Consider the following 15923-nt stretch of genomic DNA (forward strand, 5'->3'; position numbering starts at 1 on the left):
TGGCATTCTCTCAACCAGCTTCATCCGGAATGCTTTCCAACAGTCTTGAAGGAGTTAACACATATGCTGAGCACTTGTTGGCTGCTTTTCCTTCACTCTGCGGTCCAACTCATCCCAAACCATCTCAATTGGGTTGAGGTTGGGTGATTGTGGAGACCAGGTCATCTGATGCAGCACTCCATCACTCTCCTTGGTCAAATAGCCTTTACACAGCCTGCAGGCGCAAACCAGATGGGATGGTGTATGGTGAAGGATGCTGTGGTAGCCATGCTGGTTAAGTGTGGATTGAATTCTAAATAAATTGCTGAGTGTCACTCCCACACCATCACACCTCCTCCTCCATGCTCCCGAGTGGGAACCACACATGCAGAGATCATCCGTTCACCTACTCTGCGTCTCACAAAGACAGAGCAGTTGGAACCAAAAATCTCAAATTTGGATTCCAGACCAAAGGACAGATTTGCACTGGTCTAATGTCCATTGCTTGTGTTTCTTGGCCCAAGCAAGTCTCTTCTTATTGGTGGCCTGTAGTAGTGGTTTCTTTACAGCATTTTGACCATGAGAGGGAGATACAGTGCCTTGCGAAAGTATTCGGCCCCCTTGAACTTTGCGACCTTTTGCCACATTTCAGGCTTCAAACATAAAGATATAAAACTGTATTTTTTTGTGAAGAATCAACAACAAGTGGGACACAATCATGAAGTGGAACGACATTTATTGGATATTTCAAAATTTTTTAACAAATCAAAATCAGAAAAATTGGGCGTGCAAAATTATTCAGCCCCCTTAAGTTAATACTTTGTAGCGCCACCTTTTGCTGCGATTACAGCTGTAAGTCGCTTGGGGTATGTCTCTATCAGTTTTGCACATCGAGAGACTGAATTTTTTTTCCCATTCCTCCTTGCAAAACAGCTCAAGCTCAGTGAGGTTGGATGGAGAGCATTTGTGAACAGCAGTTTTCAGTTCTTTCCACAGATTCTCGATTGGATTCAGGTCTGGACTTTGACTTGGCCATTCTAACACCTGGATATGTTTATTTTTTAACCATTCCATTGTAGATTTTGCTTTATGTTTTGGATCATTGTCTTGTTGGAAGACAAATCTCTGTCCCAGTCTCAGGTCTTTTGCAGACTCCATCAGGTTTTCTTCCAGAATGGTCCTGTATTTGGCTCCATCCATCTTCCCATCAATTTTAACCATCTTCCCTGTCCCTGCTGAAGAAAAGCAGGCCCAAACCATGATGCTGCCACCACCATGTTTGACAGTGGGGATGGTGTGTTCAGGGTGATGAGCTGTGTTGCTTTTACGCCAAACATAACGTTTTGCATTGTTGCCAAAAAGTTCAATTTTGGTTTCATCTGACCAGAGCACCTTCTTCCACATGTTTGGTATGTCTCCCAGGTAGCTTGTGGCAAACTTTAAACTACACTTTTTATGGATATCTTTAAGAAATGGCTTTCTTCTTGCCACTGCCATAAAGGCCAGATTTGTGCAATATACGACTGATTGTTGTCCTATGGACAGAGTCTCCCACCTCAGCTGTAGATCTCTGCAGTTCATCCAGAGTGATCATGGGCCTCTTGGCTGCATCTCTGATCAGTCTTCTCCTTGTATGAGCTGAAAGTTTAGAGGGACGGCCAGGTCTTGGTAGATTTGCAGTGGTCTGATACTCCTTCCATTTCAATATTATCGCTTGCACAGTGCTCCTTGGGATGTTTAAAGCTTGGGAAATCTTTTTGTATCCAAATCCGGCTTTAAACTTCTTCACAACAGTATCTCGGACCTGCCTGGTGTGTTCCTTGTTCTTCATGATGCTCTCTGCGCTTTTAACGGTCCTCTGAGACTATCACAGTGCAGGTGCATTTATACGGAGACTTGATTACACACAGGTGGATTGTATTTATCATCATTAGTCATTTAGGTCAACATTGGATCATTCAGAGATCCTCACTGAACTTCTGGAGAGAGTTTGCTGCACTGAAAGTAAAGGGGCTGAATAATTGCTCAGTGTGAACCTGCTTTCATCTGTGAAGAGCACAGGGCGCCAGTGGCGAATTTGCCACTCTTGGTGTTCTCTGGCAAATGAAAAACGTCCTGCACGGTGTTGGGCTGTAAGCACAACCCCCACCTGTGGACGTCGGGCCCTCATACCACCCTCGTGGAGTCTGTTTCTGACCGTTTGAGCAGACACATGCACATTTGTGGCCTGCTGGAGGTCATTTTGCAGGGCTCTGGCAGTGCTCCTCCTGCTCCTCCTTGCACAAAGGCGGAGGTAGCGGTCCTGCTGCTGGGTTGTTGTCCTCCTACGGCCTCCTCCACGTCTCCTGATATACTGGCCTGTCTCCTGGTAGCGCCTCCATGCTCTGGACACAACGCTGACAGACACAGCAAACCTTCTTGCCACAGCTCGCATTGATGTGCCATCCTGTATGAGCTGCACTACCTGAGCCACTTGTGTGGGTTGTAGACTCCGTCTCATGCTACCACTAGAGTGAAAGCACCGCCAGCATTCAAAAGTGACCAAAACATCAGCCAGGAAGCATAGGAACTGAGAAGTGGTCTGTGGTCACCACCTGCAGAACCACTCCTTTATTGGGGGTGTCTTGCTAAATGCCTATAATTTCCACCTGTTGTCTATTCCATTTGCACAACAGCATGTGAAATGTATTGTCAATCAGTGTTGCTTCCTAAGTGGACAGTTTGATTTCACAGAAGTGTGATTGACTTGTAGTTAGTTACATTGTGTTGTTAAGTGTTCCCTTTATTTTTTTGAGCAGTGTATATTTTTACCTTTATTTAACTAGGCAAGTCAGTTAAGAAAATTCTTATTTACAACGTCGGCCTACCAGAAGGCAAAAGGCCGGCGGGGACGGGGCTGGAATTTTAAAAATAATACAAAAAATAGGACAAAACACACATCATGACAAGAGAGACTCCACAACACAACACAAAGAGAAAGCGAAGACCACAACAGCATGGCAGCAACACATGGCAGCAGCAAAACATGGTACAAACATTATTGGGCACAGACAACAGCACAAAGGGCAAGAAGGTAGAGACAACAATACCTCACGGGAAGCAGCCACAACTGTCAGTAAGTGTCCATGATTGAGTCTTTGAATGAAGAGTTGGAGATAAAAGGGTCCAGGTTGAGTGTTTTTTGCAGCTCGTTACAGTCTCTAGCTGCAGTGATCTGAAAAGAGGAGCGACCCAGGGATGTGTGTGCTTTGGGAACCTTTAACAGAATTTGACTGGCAGAACGGGTGTTGTATGTGGAGGATGAGGGCCGCAGTAGGTATCTCAGATAGGGGGGAGTGAGGCCTCAGAGGGTTTTTATAAATAAGCATTAACCAGTTGGTCTTGCGACGGGTATACAGAGATGACCAGTTTACAGAGGGGTATAGAGTGCAGTAATGTGTCCTATTAGGGGCATTGGTGGCAAATCTGATAGCCGAATGGTAAAGAACATCTAGCCGCTCGAGAGCACCCTCACCTGCCGATCTATAAATTACATGTCTGTAATCTAGCATGGGTAGGATGGTCATCTGAATCAGGGTTTGTTTAGGAGCTGTGGTGAAAGAGTGATTACGATACAAGAAACCAAGTCTAGATCTACCCTTGATATGTGCTAAGAGAAGGACTGTACCATCTAGCCATTCTCCCAAGTACTTGTATGAGGTGACTACCTCAAGCTCTAAACCCTCAGAGGTAGTAATCACACTGGTAGGGGGAGTGGCATTCTTCTTACCAAATACATGGTTTGGAGGTGTTTAGAACAAGGTTAAGGGCAGAGAAAGCTTTGTTTGTATTTTTATTTATTATGGATCCTCAGCAGCTACACTTCCTGGGGTCCAGCAAAATTAAGGCAGTTCATACAATTTTTAAAACATAACAATACATTCACAGATTTCACAACACACGGTGTGCCCTTACGCCCCTACTCCACCACTACCACATATCTACAGTACAAAATTCATATGTACGCGTGCGCATGTTATCGTATGTGTGTATGCATGTGTCTGTGCCTATGTTTGTTGCTTCACAGGCCCCGCTGTTCCATAAGGTGTATTTGTATCTGTTTTTTAAATCTAATTTTACTGCTTCCATCAGTTACTTGATGTGGAATAGAGTTCCATGTAGTCATGGCTCTATGTAGTACTGTGCGCCTCCCATAGTCTGTTTTGGACTTGTGAAGAGACCTCTTGTGGCATGTCTTGTGGGGTATGCATGGGTGTCCGAGTTGTGCACCAGCAGTTCAAACAGACAGCTCGGTGCATTCAACATGTCAATACCTCTCATAAAATCAAGTAGTGATGAAGTCAATCTCTCTGCCACTTTGAGTCAGGAGAGATTGACATGCATATTATTAATATGAGCTCTCTGTGTACATCCAAGGGCCATCCATGCTGCCCTGTACTGAGCCAATTGCAATTTTCCGAAGTCCTTTTTTTGTGGCACCTGACCACACGATTGAACAGGGCCTGTAGGGCCTTGTTGATAGTGCTGTTAAGGAGGTAGAGCTGCGCTTTATTATTGGTATACTTCTCCACATCTTAGCTACTGTTGTATCAATATGTTCCAGGGTTACTCCAAGCAGTTTAGTCACCTCAACTTGCTCAATTTCCACATTATGCATTACAATATTTAGTTGAGGTTTAGGGTTTAGTTAATGATTTGTCCCAAATACAATGCAGAGCGTTTAACACAAAATCCAGGGAGGGGCCAGCTGAGTATCTGCAAATAAATGGATGAGAGAGCTTCCTACTGCTTGAGCTATGTTGTTGATGTAAATTGAGAAGAGCGTGGGGCCTAGGATCCAGCCTTGGGGTACTCCCTTGGTGACAGTGGCTGAGACAGCAGACTTTATACACTGCACTCTTTGAGAGAGGTAGTTCCTTAGCCGATCCACAAGAATGGAATTGTATACCGTATCAAAAGCTTTGGCCAAGTCAATAAAAATAGCTACACAACATTTCTTAGAATCAAGGGCAATGGTGACATCATTTAGGACCCTTAAGGTTGCAGTGACCTTGTCACAACACAACTGATTGGCTTAAGCACATTAAGAAGGAAATCAATTCCACAAATTAACATAAGGCACACCTGTTAATTGAAATGCATTCCAGGTGTCTACCTCATGAAGCTGGTTGAGAGAATGCCAAGAGTGTGCAAAGCTGTCATCAAGACAAAGGGTGGCTACTTAGAAGAATCTCAAATATAAAATATTTCATAGTTTTGATGTCTTCACTATTATTCTACAATGTAGAAAATAGTAAACAAAAATAATAAAGAAAAACCCTTGAATGAGGTGTGTCCAAACTTTTGACTGGTACTGTTGCTGTCTGGACCAAAAGAGCATGGTATGGCTTTCCCGTCTTTGGGACAAAGACTCCCATTGTTAGGTCAGCCAATTGTGAATTGGAAAGGAAAGTTGGCGGGTGCACAGTTAAAGGTGCTGCATGGTCAATCTGACGTCTGCATTGTCCGTGCAACATTAATAGGGATAGGGCTCCTGCAGAAGTCAGGGCATTCATACTTTAGGTGTTGAGCGGAGCAGTGCAGAGCTATTGGGAAGGAAGTGAGTTTGTGTTTATACAGGATCACCCTTCCCCACCTACAATCAACCAATAATGTCAATGTGGAGCTATAAGGAGTCCTCTGCTATAGGGAGCCTTTTGCATTGTTACAACATTTTGGAGGCGCACAGTGATGCACCTCCCAAATTACTGGCATGGGAAACTGAGGGCCCGGAATAGGCTAGTTGTGTTGCAAATTCGCTAGTGATAGCTCAAGTCAAGACCGGTAGAAAGGGAGGAAGTTGAGAGATTAATTTTCATCAGGATATTTTCTCCTGTTTTTATTGGTCGACTTTGGGCCTATGTGTTTTACTTAGTTGATGATGAAGTTATTAGCTTACTGCTGCATTGGCCTATAGGCTATTTTTGAGTTCTATGTGCTCATTTATTTAGCCGCCAATGGATTGCAGTCTATCAATGTGTTCATATGGCAGAGGCTGGTGCTCTTGCCTTAGAATTCAACTAACTTTTAGATTTGTATCCTTTTACTTAAGATTTTTATTATTCACCACGTTTTTGAGAAACCAAAACGTTATTATTGAATTGAAACTGTTCCCCAAAAAACTCCCATTTAAAAAATTGTGAATGCGCCAGCGTGTGCACACATTGTTCCTGTTTAAAAACTTGCCCGCCTAAGGAATCCAAGGCCCAACCAACCGACTCGTTCTTGTGCTGGCCCTGTTTCACCTCTTTCTTTTAGACCTATTGAAAGTATTAATAAAAGCATTGTGATTAACAATTCCCTGTACGTTTTGTTGTAAGTGCCATAAAACCTGGGAAAAATATGGGAGGGGTTCTCAGAATATCATTTTATAGTTCATGTGACATTTTTGATTAATTTAGCAGACGCTCTGGGACTTAGTTATTGCATTCAACCACATCTCAGTCATAGTACACACTCTAGGTGGCAGTATGCACCCTTTCAGCTTGTTTGCCAACTCATAGAAATTGTAGTATTAGAAAACGTAAAATCAGCAAAAAAAGAAATGTCTTTCAAAGATAATTCGTAAAAATCCAAATAACTTCACAGATCTTCATTGTAAAGGGTTAAAACAATGTTTCCCATGCTTGTTCAATGAACCATAAACAATTAATGAACATGCACCTGTGAAACGGTTGTTAAGACACTAACAGCTTACAGACGGTAGGCAATTAAGGTCACCATTATGAAAACTTAGGACACTAAAGAGGGCTTTCTACTGACTCTGAAAAACACCAAAAGAAAGATGCCCAGGGTCCCTCATCTGCGTGAATGTGCCTTAGGCATGCTGCAAGGAGGCATGAGGACTGCAGATGTGGCCAGGACAATAAATTGCAATGTCTGTACTGTGAGACGCCTAAGACTGCGCTACAGGGCGGACAGCTGATTGTCCTCTCAGTGGCAGACCACGTGTAACAACACCTGCACAGGATTGGTACATCCAAACATCACACCTGTGGGACAGGTACAGGATGGCAACAACTGCCCGAGTTACACCAGGAACGCACAATTCCTCCATCAGTGCTCAGGCTGTCCACAATCGTATGAGAGAGGCTGGACTGAGGGCTTGATGGCCTGTTGTAAGGCAGGTCCACACCAGACATTACCGGCAACAATGTTGCCTATGGGCACAAACCCACTGTCGCTGAACCAGACAGGACTGGAAAAAAGTGCTCTTCACTGATGAGTCGCGGTTTTGTCTCACCAGGGGTTTTGGTCAGATTCGCGTTTATCGTCAAATGAATGAGGGTTACACCGAGGCCTGTACTCTGGAGCGGGATCAATTTGGAGGTGGAACATCCGTCATGGTCTGGGGCGGTGTGTCACAGCATCATCAGACTTATTTCCTGCAAGACAGGAATGTCAGTGTTCTGCCATGACCAGTGAAGAGCCCGGATCTCAATCCCATTGAGCATGTCTGGGACCTTTTGGATCGGATGGTGAGGGCTAGTTGCCTTGGTGGAAGAGTGGGGTAACATCTCACAGCAGGTACTGGCAAATCTGGTGCAGTCCATGAGGAGATGTACTGCAGTACTTAATGCAGCTGGTGGCCACACCAGATACTGACTGTTACATTTGGATTTTGACACCCCCTTTGTTCAGGGAGACATTATTCCATTTCTGTTAGTCACATGTCTGTGGAACTTGTTCAGTTTATGTCTAGTTGTTGAATCTTATGTTCATACAAATATTCACATAATGTTAAGTTTGCTGAAAATAAATGCAGTTGACAGTGAGAGGACGTTAATTTTTTTGCTGAGTTTACTACTTCAAAATGGAGGTGGCCTCAATGGCAACCAAGGGGCCAGGGTTCCGGTCTAGAAGCATGGTTTCTACTGCTCCTACAGTTTTGCTTCGGTACTGCAGTTTAACTTACGATTTCCATACATAAAGAAGTCAGATTAGAAAATTCAAAATAAGACACTTTATTCATCATCTTTGTGCACAAAACATCCATTGCATTTTTCAAATCATTGTCGCTGAGGCAGTAATTTTTTTTTCATCACTCAGAGCCGAAATATTAACATTTTATATTCATCCAATGTCTGCCATGCTACTTTGTAGCATGCCAGATCTTACTGGATAGGTATTTTAAGTATCAGCCAACCTCATATGTTGTAGCAATGTGTCAGTCAATGACAGTCGATGACGTGGCACGCAACCATTGGTTGATGCATTCAGCGTCTGAGCAGGGGGACGAGACCTACAGTCGTGGCCAAAAGTTTTGAGAATGACACAAATATTAATTTCCACAAAGTTTGCTGCTTCAGTGTCTTTAGATATTTTTGTCAGATGTTACTATGGAATACTGAAGTATAATTACAAGCATTTCATAAGTGTCAAAGGCTTTTATTGACAATTACAAGAAGTTGATGCAAAGAGTCAATATTTACTGTGTTTACCCTTCTTTTTCAAGACCTCTGCAATCCGCCCTGGCATGCTGTCAATTAACTTCTGAGCCACATCCTGACTGATGTCAGCCCATTCTTACATAATCAATGTTTGGAGTTTGTCAGAATTTGTGGGTTTTTGTTTGTCCACCCGCCTCTTGAGGATGGACCACAAGTTCTCAATGAGATTAAGGTCTGGGGAGTTTCCTTGCCATAGACCCAAAATATCAATGTTTTGTTCCCCGGGCCACTTAGTTGTCACTTCTGCCTTATGGCAAGGTGCTCCATCCTGCTGGAAAAGACATTGTTCATCACCAAACTGTTCCTGGATGGTTGGGGGAAGATGCTCTCGGAGGATGTGTTGGTACCATTCTTTATTCATGCCTGTGTTCTTAGGCAAAATTGTGAGTGAGCCCACTCCCTTGGCTGAGAAGCGACTCCACACATGAATGGTCTCAGGATGCTTTACTGTTGGCATGACACAGGACTGATGGTAGCGCTCACCTTGTCTTCTCCGGACAAGCTTTTTTCCGGATGCCCAAACAATCGGAAAGGGGCTTTCATCAGAGAAAATGACTTTACCCCAGTCCTCAGCTGTCCAATCCCTGTACCTTTTGCAGAATATCAGTCTGTCCCTGATGTTTTTCCTGGAGAGAAGTGGCTTATTTGCTGCCCTTCTTGACACCAGGCCATCCTCCAAAAGTCTTTACCTCACTGTGCGTGCAGATGCACTCACACCTGCCTGCTGCCATTCCTGAGCAAGCGCTGTACTGGTGGTGCCCCGATCCCGCAGCTGAATCAACTTTAGGAGACGGTCCTGGCTCTTGCTGGACTTTCTTTGGCATCCTGAAGCCTTCTTCACAACAATTGATCCGCTCTCCTTGAAGTTCTTGATGATCCAATAAATTGTTTATTTAGGTGCAATCTCACTGGCAGCAATATCCTTGCCTGTGAAGCCCTTTTTGTGCAAAGCAATGATGACGGCACGTGTTTCCTTGCAGGTAACCATGGTTGACATAGGAGGAACAATGATTCCAAGCACCACCCTCCTTTTGAAGCTTCCAGTCTGTTATTCGAACTCAATCAGCATGACAGAGTGATCTCCAGCCTTGTCCTCGTCAACACTCACACCTATGTTAACGAGAGAATCAATGACATGATGTCAGCTGGTCCTTTTGTGGCAGGGCTGAAATGCAGTGGAAATGTTTTTTTTGGGGACTCAGTTCATTTGCATGGCAAAGAGGGTCTTTGCAATTAATTGCAATTCATCTGATCACTCTTCATAACATTCTGAAGTATATGCAAATTGCCATCATACAAACTGAGGCAGCAGACTTTGTGAAAATTAATATTTGTGTCATTCTCAAAACTTTTGGCCACGACTGTATTGGCGCTTTCAAGACAACTGGGAACACTGGAAAAGAATATGAGGTCAAATCACAGCTTCAGGGATTTTTAGGTCAGAAAGTCGGAGTTCTAGAAAGTTTCCGACTTGGAATTCCGAATTGAATGACCATTAAATGATTTTTCCAGTCAGAGCTCATATTCTTCTGAGTTTCTAGTTGTCTTGAACGCACTGAAGTCAGAGATTTCAGAGTTTCCAGTTGTTTTGAATGCGGCGTAAGTGTTTCATCCCAATTTTGGAGCCTTTCATGCAGCAGGGAATGGAAGTTGCTTGCTGATGGTAGCCAATTACTGCAGGACTTGTTTAGGTTGAAGATTATGGTCATGTTCCCCTGCTCAGATTTTGCCTCAACCAATGGTTGCGTTCCATGTCATCAACTGTGTCTTTGACTGACAGATTACTATACGATGTGGTTAGCTGATACAACGCCTGGATAGGTATTTTAAGTAAGATTTGGCATGCGTCAGCAATGCCTGAGTAGAGGAAAACATATCATTGGCTGTACTCCATTGTCTATCATCCTGAGCTCCCACATGATGACCTCTGACGTCACCTACTAAGGAAATTACCTCGATAACAGAATTGTCTGCAGTTTAATCTTGGTTATCCAAAAGTAAAATGACCACCAAGTTTGTCATTTCTTGTTTTATGGGGAATGCCATTAACAATTTTGATTACCTTTGTGCAAACCAAAACTCTTGGCCAAACCCCTTCCTTCCGCTAATTTCACCAATATCATGGCCAAAAAGTGAACTTTTGTTTTCATACATTTTTACTATATAGACAATTTTGACTGTAATCTAGTGGAAACCGTTTATCATCCGCACACAGATTTGAAAATCACAGCACCACCTTTACCCAATCCTGATTTGTCCAAATAATAAATGGCAAAAACCCCAAACCAGGAACTACTGCTGCTCGAAATAGCACAATTCTAAGTGAGCCTCGACATATTCTTGACAGATTATCAGATTCATCTGTCCACGAGAGATTATCGTCAGTTAAGTGCAACAACAAAACAGCATTTCTAAAAATAAAAAAAATGTTTATTAAAAGTCCCGCATGATAGCGGTACTATTAGTTTATGGTTGACATAGGTTTTTGGCGATTAGCCTATCTGCGTTTCTCAATGAGTTTAACGCACTTGAACATATCAAACGAGTATTTACCACTTCACAACTGGTAATTACCACTGTCCCACTTGGTTATGAACGCAGCATTAGCAAATTAACACATCCAACAAAACATTTTGACAGAGGACTAGAAGAACAGGCCCATTTCATGCCTCAAAAAACAAAGGTGTTTATTTTCAGTTGATTCATCGGAGATCCTACAGTTGAGGTAATTTTAATGCAGGTTTTTTTTATTCAACTTAATTTTCATAATGACACATTGGTCAGACATGGAAATTCACATTCCAGAGCAGGGACATAAAGTGGACTCAAAAACAGATCGTCAGCGAACTGAAATGGTTGAATATTTGGTATGAGAAAAGAAAGGACGGGAATAGCCAAACTGTTCACAACTCAAGAACTGGACATATGTGACGCTGCCATGGACTGGGAAATAATGGCGACGAGTCCTGTTTGGAAAACCCAGCCTGGTCCAAATGCCCGAGATGAGTTTAATGTAAATAAATGGCATCCTCTGTCGAGGTCTCATTCAACAATGAGTTGGTAAAAGTCGTAGACCATCCGTTAATGTTTGGCCAACGTCTATACAACTTGACTGTGCCTCACACCATATTCCCTAGCCGCCCAATATTGTACTAAATTAACGTTACTCCTTAGTTCAAGGACCTTACAAAATCTGTTTTTAATGGGGGAATTGTCTCTAGAAGCAAAAACAGCAAATACTTCATCCACACGTGAATCGATTCTCAATTGCGGTACGAGTCTACATATTACCTAGGCCAATGGCTGGCAGATTGGATGCACTACTTTTGAACAGGACCCATGGAGTAAATTGGGCTCCCGAGTGGTGCAGCGGTTTAAGGCAATGCATCACTACAGAGCCTGGTTCGATTCCAGGCTGTATCACAACCGGCCATGACTGGGAGTCCCAAAGAGCGGCGTGCAATTTTCCCAGCGTTGTCCAGGTTAGGATTTGGTTGGGGTAGCCTGTCATTGTAAGTAAGAATTTGTTCTTAACTGACTTGCCTAGATAAATAAAAATGTAATTGTCCGACCATCCTCAGTCCTTGGGTAAACTGCTTTTTTGCAGACATCCCTTTCTCTCACATCAGTGCAAAGCAGGGGAACATGGGTGTTGTTTTTGTTATTAATTGGGGGGGGGGGGGGGGGGGGGGGGGGTAGGCGATAGACATGCATTGCGTTAACAGACTGACTTTAGTCCATGGACAAGACGACTTCCCAGGAGGAAGGTGGGGAGATTGAGGGTCTCAGATTCAGAATGCAGAAAATTGTTGTTGTTCAAATATCAATATGATTTTTCCATATTGGTAGCACTAATGTGAAAGGGACACCAGCAAAAAGCAGTTGGTCAGACAATAACATAATTTAACATCATCATCCGTAACGGGTCTGTGGTCAAAAACGCTCCCTAAAACACTTCAGCGAGCAGGCCTTTCTAATCGACCTGGCCCGGGTATCCTGCAAGGACATTGACCTCATTCCGTCAGTAGAGGATGCCTGGTTATTCTTTAAAAGTGCTTTCCTCACTATCTTAAATAAGCATGACCCATTCAAAAAATGTAGAACCAGGAACAGATAGCCCCTGGTTCACTCCAGACCTGACTGCCCTTGACCAGCACAAAAACATCCTGTGGCGTACTGCATTAGCATCGAATAGCCCCCGCGATATGCAACTTTTCAGGGAAGTTAGGAACCAATATACACAGGCAGTTAGGAAAGCAAAGGCTAGCTTTTTCAGACAGAAATTTGCATCCTGTAGCACAAACTACAAAAAGTTCTGGGACACTAAAGTCTACGGAAAATAAGAGCACATCCTCCCAGCTGCCCACTGCACTGAGGCTAGGAAACACTGTCACCACCTGGCTACCCCTACTCCGGTCAACAGCCCTGCATCCCCCACAGCAACTTGTCCAAGCCTCCTCCATTTCTTCTTCACCCAAATCCAGATAGCTGATGTTCTGAAAGAACTGCAAAATCTGGACCCCTACAAATCAGGCGGGCTAAACAATCTGGACCCTCTTTCTAAAATTAACCACCAAAATTGATGCAACCCCTTTTACTAGCCTGTTCAACCTCTCTTTCGTATTGTCTGAGATTCCCAAAGATTGGAAAGCTGCCGCGGTCATCCCTCTCTTCAAAGGGGTAGACACTCTAGATCCAAACTGCTACAGACCTATATCTATCCTACCCTGCCTTTATAAGGTCTTCAAAAGCCAAGTTAACAAGCAGATCACCGACCATTTCGAATCCCACCATACCTTCTCCGCTATGCAATCTGGTTTCCGAGCTGGTCATGGGTGCACCTCAGCCACGCTCAAGGTCCTAAACGATATCATAACCGCCATCGATAAGAGACAACACTGTGCAGCTGTATTCATTGACCTGGCCAAGGCTTTCGATTCTGTCAATCACCACATTCTTATCTGCAGACTCAACATCCTTGGTTTTTCAAATGACTGCCTCGCCTGGTTCACCAACTACTTCTCAGACAGAGTTCAGTGTGTCAAATCGGAGGGCCTGTTGTCCGGACCTCTGGCAGTCTCTATGGGGGTGCCACAGGGTTCAATTCTCGGGCCGACTCTTTTCTCTGTATACATCAATGACATCGCTCTTGCTGCTGATGACTCTCTGGATCCACCTCTACGCAGACGACACCATTCTGTATACTTCTGGCCCTTCTTTGGACACTGTGTTAACTAACCTCCAGACGAGCTTCAATGCCATACTACTCTCTTTCCGTGGCCTCCAACTGCTCTTAAATGCATGCTCTTCAACTGATTGCTGCCCACACCTGCCCGCCCGCCCAGCATCACTACTCTGGACGGGTTCTGACTTAGAATATGTGGACAACTACAAATACATAGGTGTCTGGTTAGACTGTAAACTCTCCTTCCAGACTCACATTAAGCATCTCCAATCCAAAATTCAATCTAGAATCAGCTTCCTATTTCACAACAAAGCATTCTTTACTCATGCTGCCAAACATACCCTTGTAAAACTGACTATCCTACCGATCCTCGACTTCGGCAATGTAATTTACAAAATAGCTTCCAACACTCTACTGAGCAAATTGGATGCAGTCTATTACAGTGCCATCTGTTTTGACACCAAAGCCCCATATACTACCCACCACTGCAACCTGTATGCTCTCGTTGGCTGGCCCTTGCTTCATATTCGTCGCCAAACCCACTGGCTCCAGGTGATCTATAAGTCTTTGCTAGGTAAAGCCCCGTTTTATCTCAGCTCACTGGTCACCATAGCAGCACCCACCCATAGCACGCGCTCCAGCAGTTATATTTTACCAGTCACCCCCAAAGCCAATTCCTCCTTCGGCCACCTTTCCTTCCAGTTCTATGCTGCCAATGACTGGAACGAACTGCAAAAATCACTGAAGCTGGAGACTCATATCTCCCTCACTAGCTTTAAGCACCAGCTGTCAGAGCAACTCATAGATCACTGCACCTGTACATAGCCCACCTGTAATTAGCCCATCCAACAACCTCATCCCCATACTGTTATTTGGCTCCTTTGCACCCTAGTGTCTCTACTTGTACACTCATCTTCTGCACATCTATCACTCCAGTGTTTAATTGCTATATTGTAATTACTTTGCCACCATGGCCAATTTATTGCCTTACATCCCTTATCCTACCTCATTTGCACACACTGTATTTAGACTTTTTTTTATTGTATTATTGACTGTGTTTGTTTATTCCATGTGTAACTCTGTGTTGTTTGTATTGCACTGCTTTGCTTTATCTTGGCCAGGTCGCAGTTGTAAATGAGAACTTGTTCTCAACTAGCCTACCTGGTTAAATAAAATAATAAAAATGAAGGTAATTTATTTCTCTCTATGGGCCCTGCTCAAACCTAGTGGACTATATAGAAAGCAGGGGAACACAGGTGCCATTCTGCAATTCAAATTTGGTAGTGATAAACCATGTTGTTTTTGTAATTAATTGGGGGTGGGGCATCAAACTTTTTTTGCAATGGGTGTTTAGCTCAGTGACTTGCTTTCATTGTTGTTTTCGCTCTTGATAATGGAACTTATGATTAAAGTAATGATTAGAATATTCCACCCTGAAACCATTTAATTGTATGAAATTGATTAGAATCATAAAGTTACTAGTAATGAGGTCTGTAGGTTTAGTCAGTAAAATTATATCTCTGTACAAAATGTCTTTATAGTATCTTAAACACAAATTTTGTCTGAGCCAAATTTAGTGCCGAACTTGCTAGGGGCTCAGAGATTTGAGGGAGGACAGGGAGTGCTTCCCACGGTCTTCCTAATCTTTGTCGGCTGGGTAGTGATAAAATATGTGCGTAGGATACCTACTGTTCGTGTGTATGTACAGTGGGGCAAAATAGTATTTAGTCAGCCACCAATTGTGCAAGTTCTCCCACTTAAAAAGATGAGAGAGGCCTGTAATTTTCATCATAGGTACACTTCAACTATGACAGACAAAATCACATTGTAGGGTTTTTAATAAATGTATTTGCAAATTATGGTGGAAAATAAGTATTTGGTCAATAACAAAAGTTTATCTCAATACTTTGTTATATACCCTTTGTTGGCAATGACAGAGGTCAAACGTTTTCTGTAAGTCTTCACAAGGTTCACACACACTGTTGCTGGTATTTTGGCCCATTCCTCCATGCAGACCTCCTCTAGACAGTGATGTTTTGGGGCTGTTGCTGGGCAACACGGACTTTCAACTCCCTCCAAAGATTTTCTATGGGGTTGAGATCTGGAGACTGGCTAGGCCCCTCCAGGACCTTGAAATGCTTCTTACGAAGCCACTCCTTCGTTGCCCGGTGGTGTGTTTGGGATCATTGTCATGCTGAAAGACACAGCCACGTTTAATTTTCAATGCCTTTGCTGATGGAAGGAGGTTTTCACTCAAAATCTCACGATAC

The sequence above is a fragment of the Oncorhynchus clarkii genome, chromosome 27 (assembly GCF_045791955.1).
Source record: "Oncorhynchus clarkii lewisi isolate Uvic-CL-2024 chromosome 27, UVic_Ocla_1.0, whole genome shotgun sequence".
In the NCBI taxonomy this organism is placed as follows: domain Eukaryota; kingdom Metazoa; phylum Chordata; class Actinopteri; order Salmoniformes; family Salmonidae; genus Oncorhynchus; species Oncorhynchus clarkii.